Raw genomic sequence first — 8,557 nt, forward strand, 5'->3', positions numbered from 1 at the left:
CAAAGTACAGTTGACTAAATATAACGGTAATTAAACAAATAAAACACTAAACAGTAATCATGGGGAGAAACTACAGCAAGAAAACACTACGAAAAAAAAGGTAAAATCAGTACAAAATACTGTACTAGGTTTTTATTTATTTGTTGAATTTCGTGTAAAGCTGCTAAAGGACAATCTGTGAAAGCCGTCCCAAAATGTTTGAAGCAATAGACTAGATGGAAGATAACTAGTCAACACTACCCACGTGACGTGGACTACGTTTAACCAACGAATAGCGGGGTTGACCGTCACATTACATCGCCTCCATGGCTAAAACGGCGAACACGTTCGATGACGAGATTCGATGTCGTGATTGTGAGGCAAGAGTCCAGTCCTAGTTACCAAGCCATAACAAAATTAGATTACTGAATAACAACAAAAAGAAATTAACCGTTTGTTCACCGAGGGAAATCGAGCCACTGATTTTAGCGTCATAAGGTCGTAAACTTACCACCTGTCCACCTACCATAAATTAAATTTCATATTTCTCTAGGTGAACTTGAGTCACTTGATAGGTAGATTTAAAGGTATGAAAGTAAACTTTAGAGAACGTCTGAGATGAACTTGTATCACTTGGTAAGTATAATTCAAGGAAGGAAGTAGACTTTAGAAAATGTTTGAAACGAATCGAGTCACTTGATAGGTAGATTTAAAGGTAGGAAAGTAAACTTTAGAGAACGTCTGAGATGAACTTGTATCACTTGGTAAGTATAATTCAAGGAAGGAAGTAGACTTTAGAAAATGTTTGAAACGAATCGAGTCACTTGATAGGTAGATTTAAAGGTAGGAAAGTAAACTTTAGAAAACGTCTGAGATGAACTTGCGTCAGTTGGTAGGTGAATCTGAAAGAAGGTTTGTTTGTTTGTTTGTTTGTTTGAAATTATGCACAAAGCTACACAATGGGCTGGCTATCTTGAACGTCACAGAAGAGAAATGAAAGGTGACGGTGAAGTGTATATGGCGGCCTCTAGAATCCGCTGTTATATAAAAGAAAATATTAATATTTAATGGAAGAGTATTTTCAAAATGTTTTAAATGCTATGTACTAATATTTTAGCGTTCATGTAATGTTTTTAGCTGCTGTTGTATCATACTCAGAATTCTCCTTTTAATAATTGCCTGTATTTCTAGGCTTAGATAAGTTTTCGTGACTTTATACTAGAATTATTAAGAGCCTTTTATGGAGTGTTTACCATATAGATCAAAACATAGAACAAAAACAAATAAAAAATGAACTTATTAATAAATAAAATAGTCCTGTAAAACGAACTGAAAAAAATACTTAATTCCATTAATCAATGATCATACTACACTATGAAACATTAATTTGAATAATTATAATATGGTAAATCATTGTTTCATTACCCTAGCTACTTATAATATTTTCGCACGTAATCACAATAATATTTCTTGAAAGCGTGTCTGACAGCTTAGAACATTAAGATTAGCCCTAAATCCAAAAAAAATAATTACAAGCTTCATATGTATAATTATATATTAAAGAAATACCTTATAGATAATGATACGTAAATGAAACTCACTATAAAGAAAAAACTGAGTAGTTGACTTACAAAAATAAACAAAAATACACCAGAGTCGTTTGTTATTTATATCCACACAACTTACCAATGTACGATACATTAACAAACTTATGAGTTTCATATATTCTTAATAGTGCATATCAAACATCAAAGTCTGATGGAAGGTTTTAAAAATTAAAATTCATAAATGATTATGCTGAATAAACTTCCTCCTTTGTTGAAATTTAAAAAGCTATGAAAACTTGATTCATAGTTTCATAGTTTTCTCCATTTTATCATATTTTCTTTTTACGTTTACTTGAAGTAAATTCAAATTTTTCAAATATTATGTAGTGAAATCCACATAATGTTTCTAAACTTAATTCAAAAATTAAAAGTTTCGATGACAAAGTAAATTAACAGCTAAAGCGTTTTAGTTAGCATTTCTGCGAAAAGATGGCAATCATGGTGCTCTGGAATCATTATTATTTAAGATCATCACCAACAGATGGCAGGACATGAATCAGTACCCAAAACTTAGTTTTCTGAATATTTTAGTTTGTGCACATATATCTGTATGTTCATTTCTCCTGCTTATTTATGTGTTATTTCAATAAACTGCATTTTAAATCTCAGAGTATAACCATAAGTATTAGGGTTCAAAGTTTACTTTTACTTTGCCTTTTAATCACTTCATATTGTGATGCTAATAAGCCTTTGTTTGGTTGAAGCACAAAGCTGCGCAATGGGCTATCTTTGCTCTGCCCACCACGGGTATCGAAACCTTGTGTCTTGCGTTGCAAGTCGGCAAACATACCACTATGCTACTGGAGTGCAATAAGCCTTAGGTACAAGAAGAACAAAGGATACTCATTAAAGGTGACACTACATGTCTAGTGCAATAAGTGCGAGCATACTTTGTATAACATGGCTGAGTCTGGTTTAATGATTAGTTTGCACAACTGAGAATTGAAAGGCCTGATGTTCTGACATAATTTCCCCCAGTGGCACGTCAGTATGTCTGTGGATTTGCCACGCTAGAAACAGGGTTTGGATACCCGTGGATGTGTTGTAAAAGCGACAGTCGATTCAAGTATTCGATTCATCAAAACTGAATACTGGCTGTACTTGAACTCTGTGTATCTCTGACCTGTTTTTTTTAGCCAACGTATCCCGTAAAGTTTAAAGTTGAAAATTTCCATTTTGTATAACAGAACTTACTTCATTAGATAATCTTAAAATATTTAGTTTAATTAATTCAGTAAACCACGTCTTAATGCTCAAAGGTTAGCATACTTCCAGCCAATTCTAACTAACGAAAGTATGATACATTATGAAATATATTTTGATAATAAATTGCACACATAAATGTATATTTTAAACGAAATAATGTCCTAATGTATAAGCACTAGATTTCAATTAACAGCATGCAACAGTATATCCTAAAGTCATTCACAAAGCTGTAAGACTATTTCTAACGGATCATAGAAATCAGACAAGTTGCTGCTTTGGACCTCTTCAAGTCACTTTTGTATTTCATTTTTAATTATTAAAAGTTACATCATGAAAATTTTGTGTTATTCAATGGGAACTTTAGAATACAAAATATTAAGTCATAATCACTTGTAAGAAAATTGAATACTAAAACTAACTGGTATTTTTTTTTCTTTGACACAAATGCAGTATACATTACGACCATTTCTAGATTTTTATAGTATTTTGATTTTCTGCACTTATTAATGATGAAATTTGACTTAGAGTTTTGAGATTTAACTGATTTAAACTGGAAATTCAGTTAACACTACATATCTATAATCAAAGTGTACTGTGATATATACAAATAGTTCTTGTATAGTAAGTCTCCATCTAGTGAGAAGAACATACACTAAAGGTAGATTCATAGGCATTAGTGATTGATCATACAATAGTTATTACAACATATAATTTTGATTTGTTAGAGAATAAAATATTTTGTTTTTGTCCCTTTCTTATTTCGGACAAATTTGGTTATGTATTTTTTTTGTTATTATTTCTTCAAACTGTTTGAAATATCATACGTTGACCACAATTTTATTGTATTTCGTTGCAAACAAGAAATATCAGAAGCTGAATTTGTCTATGAATTTCTTCACACACACAATAATCCAGGCTTGAAGTGAAAAATGTAGCTTTTGTAGTTTTCAGACGTACTCAAGAATTTTCAACAGATCTGTACTGATTAAACGCACTTACAGGAATGTTTATTTATTTTAAAGCTTCTTGGCCACAGGTTTTACTCTGGCAAACATGGAGTATTAGCTGTAACCAATTTAAACTTCATTTATAAAGTTTAAATATATATAACGTATCAGTACATGGTTGGCACTAAAGCGTAATATTAAAAAATGAGCCAAAATATTTTGATTAAAACTTCGGTAATCCACAAAAATCATTCCCAGTTGTCAAATGCCGGATTAACTTGGTCAGACTTTCCTGGAATGACAAAGCATTTTGCTGATAATCCAACTTACGGCATAATTCACCTCCATGTAAAAATTAATCTGATCATTAAATTATCCTTAAAAACAATAAAACGTTGGCCGCGCCCTCAGGCGTCTAGGATTAATATCTAAAACGAGTACTGTTTGTTGTTAAGCGCATAGCTACACAATGGGTTATCCGTGATGTGCCCAACGCGAGTATCGAAATTCTATTTTTAGCGATATAAGCTCTCAGACTTACTGCTGAGCCACCAAGGACCCTAAGAGGAATAATAATATTTTCGTTCCTTTTCTACAGTCCTGCCCCCAGTAGCACAGCGGCATGTCTGTGGACTTACAACGCAAGGAACCGGTTTCGATACCCGTGGTGGGCAGAGCACAGATAGCCCATTGTGTAGCTTTGTGCTTAACTTCAAACAAACAAACAAACAAATATCTACAGTCCATGGCCACAGAAAAACAAAACAAAAAAAATACGTACGTCAGTTTGCCTTCCTCAGTTTTATATAACTGCAAAAGATAATTAGGGTTTATAATTGGAAAAGTATTTAATGAAAATTATATAATCACCCTCTTTGAAACCTGTCACAATCTTCCTTTGTCTTGCACTTCATTTGAAAGCAATAGGGCTCCCCCCCCCAGACTTTTTACTATTTACTTGTGTTACGTATTGAGAATTTGAAGTAATCTGAAGCCGAGTTAAATAATTTACATTTTAATAGTTGAATTCTACCCTGGATTTAGTGTCTAAAAATATGGCGATATTTTATTTAATTTACGCTATTCGCCGACAAGATTGATTCACACCGTTTTTGTTTTTGATACAAATACGTTTTAATATATATATATATATATATATATATACAACAGTACAATTTACAATAGCAACTATTACGATTTCACTAACTTACAAATAACATAAAATATTCTTCCTAGTTCAGAGTCTCCTTCATATCCAGCGAGTTAACTTGAAGTCGATGTACATACAATTTGGCGGGAAGCTAGCTAGCTTTGTCAGGCACTGAATTGTTGGACCGTTGAAGAAATATAATATTTTCATAAAACCACTAATGTCCGATGAGAATCCAGTAACATTTTCGGATAGATACTAACGTTCGATGGGAATTCACTGACGTTCGAAATTTATAACTGTTCCTGGTCAAATTTCGTGTGTTTTTCGGTTGATAAGAGTTAGCAAAATTACGGTTTATAGCGTACACGGTTATAACAGGTTCCCAGCAGACTTATATCTATCTCTTCTTTGGCCTTGGTGTTTTTATATCTGCGAGAAATGTATTTCTCGAAAGTTTGGACAACAATACTGAATTATATTTAATCGGTTACGGAAGTGGATATATTGTCGATTCTTGTGTTCACGAATATTCTGCAACCTTGGAGAACTGGCGAGAGTTTCGCCATACGTAACTAACACTGTAAGATGTTTGTTTTTTGAATTTCGCGCAAAGCTACACGAGGGCTATCTGCGCTAGCCGTCCCTAATTTAGCAGTGTAAGACTAGAGGGAAGGCAGCTAGTCATCATCTTGGGCTACTCTTTTACCAACGAATAGTGGGATTGACCATAACATAATAACGCCTCCACGACTGAAAGGACGAGTATGTTTGGTGGGACAGGGATTCGAACCCGCGACACTCAGATTGCGAGTTGAGCGTTTTATCCACCTGGCCATGCCGGGCCACATACAGTGTAAGCTAGGCACGTTTTTACATATAAACTCAATCTCAACAAACGTTGTCATTAAAATGAATATATAACAAATTCGTTACACGCGATACATATCTGACACTATAAGTTACGCATATTTTAAAATACAAATTTAATCTAAACAACGTTCATATTAAAAACAAATACATAACAATAAATTAGTTACACTAAATAGAATATTAATTCAATTGGTCACGTAGTTGCTTTCACTTTACTAACATTTTATGTGTTTTTGCCTCCTCTAGTTAATAATTTAACAACAGTTACTATGTTGATAATTTTTGTCATGTTAACTATTTTATAGGATAAAGTTAGCCTAATATATATAACATAATTATATAAGAAAGCTACAAACATTTTTGTAAAACAGATTACATCAAAAGAAAGGACTTGTTTGTTTGTTTGAAGTTAAGCACAAAGCAACACAATGGGCTATCTGTGCTCTGCCCACCACGGGTATCGAAACCGGATTTTACCCTTGTAAGTCCGCAGACATATCGCTGTGCTACTGGTACAAACAAATGCCATACAGGTATTGTAAAGTTTGTTGGCAATGTAGAGTTTCTAATATCTAATATTAATATATTAGTACATAAACTAATGTTAATGCCCCCCCCATATCTTATATAGGTGGGGTAATGTAGTTATATCACCTTCACTATATAAAACCTGCCATTGTATGGCTCTCTTTAGAATCATTGTAGATCCAGATAGCAGCATGGATGGGTGTAGGAAGGGAGCTAGACAAATGACTTAGGTTGAGCTTAATATAGTAATACCCAAACATCTTGGTATTTATCTTCAAACATCATATTGGGGTCGCAATATTAACTTCAAGGACAGTTTGCTGTCTCCTTCATTTACGTCTTGTATTCTAATTATTTCTTTCTGATTATTGTTTTTATTTTATATATTTGTATTTTGTAAGCAACCACTTTCCCCCACCTGGTTGCAGACAGCAGAAGATGGTAAAGATGTGGGCTAGAACACCCACATCTGTTTCTTCTTTCTTTTCTCTTCTAAGCATGTGACTACAACATAGTTGAGGTTAAACTAGATTTTACTTCTGCCGGTACCTTAAAAAACTAGGGCACATTACATAATCACCCACCTTATAATTTGTGTCCCGGGGTTGGATGTTTGTATTGTGGCTGCGTTGTTTTTTGTTTCTCTCTCTCCATAAAATTACAGGGATTATCTTCTACCCTGTTAGTGTATAATTGAAGAGAGGGACTACTTTCTACCCTGTTAGTGTATAATTGAAGAGAGGGACTAGTTTCTACCCTGTTAGTGTATAATTGAAGAGAGGGACTAGTTTCTACCCTGTTAGTGTAGTCCCTCTCTTCAATTATAACTTTCTACCCTGTTAGTGTGTAATTGAAGAGAGGGACTACTTTCTACCCTGTTAGTATATAATTGAAAAGAGGGATTACCTTCTACGCTGTTTGAATGCTAGAACGCATTCATGTTGAAATAAAATTTTCACGTTCTTTTTCGGATGTCTTATCTTCGCTAGTTTTGCGATTACATCTTAAGATATATATTTTTATATATCCCATTGTTCTTGTAACTATAGTAACGGCACTAAGGCAGTTTATATTTATTTGTGTATTCCATTTTTGTGAATGTATTAATGAAATTACGGTAGATTCTGTACATTTATATATTCCGTTTCTTATGACTGTAGTAGTGAAACTACGGCAGTTTCTCTGTGTTTATAGATTCCATTTTTTGTGACTGTAGTAATGAAACTACGGCAGTTTCTGTACGGTTATATATATTTCATTTTTTGTGACTGTAGTAATTAAACCAGGGCTGTTTCTGTATTCCATTTTTCTGTGACTTTAGTAATGAAACTGCGGCAGTTTGTTTTTGTTTAACTAAAAAATGTTATTCTTACTTCTGTTTAGTTAATTTTTAGTTTCTTAGATTCAAAGCTATTTTAATGTATTGTAAAACAATTCTATTTGTGTCGCCAATAGTGGTTCAGCGGTAAGTGTGCAGACTTACGATGCTAAAAGTCGGGATTTAATACTCGTGATGGGCAGAGCTTAGGTTGCCCATTATAGAGCTTTTTGCTCGACAACAACCAATTATCCAACTTTTTATGCTTTTCAGGAAGGACTAACGAGCAGTCATGTGAAAGACAGTAAATGAGTGCTTATTGGGTGATAGCTTAGTAATATCTAAGTCTGTGTATTTTCTTACATGTTCCTCGTAGCAGCATAACAGCGTTAGAGTTAAATTCTCTTTTTTTGTTACTTATGAGCTATGTTGAAAATAATGGTCGTTGTTTGGTGTTGGTTATTTTAGAGCAAAGTCACATTAAGCTATCTGATTTGTCCACTCAGCATTGTGAATCCGGGAAATAATAATGGTCGTGAGAGCTCATATCATATTTTTCTGCATTTCAACAGCTGTTTATTCGATACAAACAGCTTCCGTCATAACATTTCACTATGTAAGAAGATCTGCTTAGATCAATAATGGAGTGCACAAGTTCAGCGGCTATAATTAAAACCATAATGGAGTGCACAAGTCCAGCGGCTGTAATTAAAACAATAATGCAGTGCACAAGTCCCGGTGCTATAATTAAAACAATAATGAAATGCACAAGTCCCGGGGCTATAATTAAAACAGTAGTGGAGTGCACAAGTCCCGGTGCTATAATTAAAACAATAATGGAGTGCACAAGTCCAGCAACTATAATCAAAACAGTAATAGAGATCACAAGTTCCAGGGCTATAATTAAAACAATAATGGAGTGTACAAGTCCCAGGGCTATAATTAAAAC

This window comes from Limulus polyphemus, unplaced genomic scaffold, assembly GCF_000517525.1.
Source record: "Limulus polyphemus unplaced genomic scaffold, Limulus_polyphemus-2.1.2 Scaffold2544, whole genome shotgun sequence".
Taxonomy (NCBI): Eukaryota; Metazoa; Arthropoda; class Merostomata; order Xiphosura; family Limulidae; genus Limulus; species Limulus polyphemus.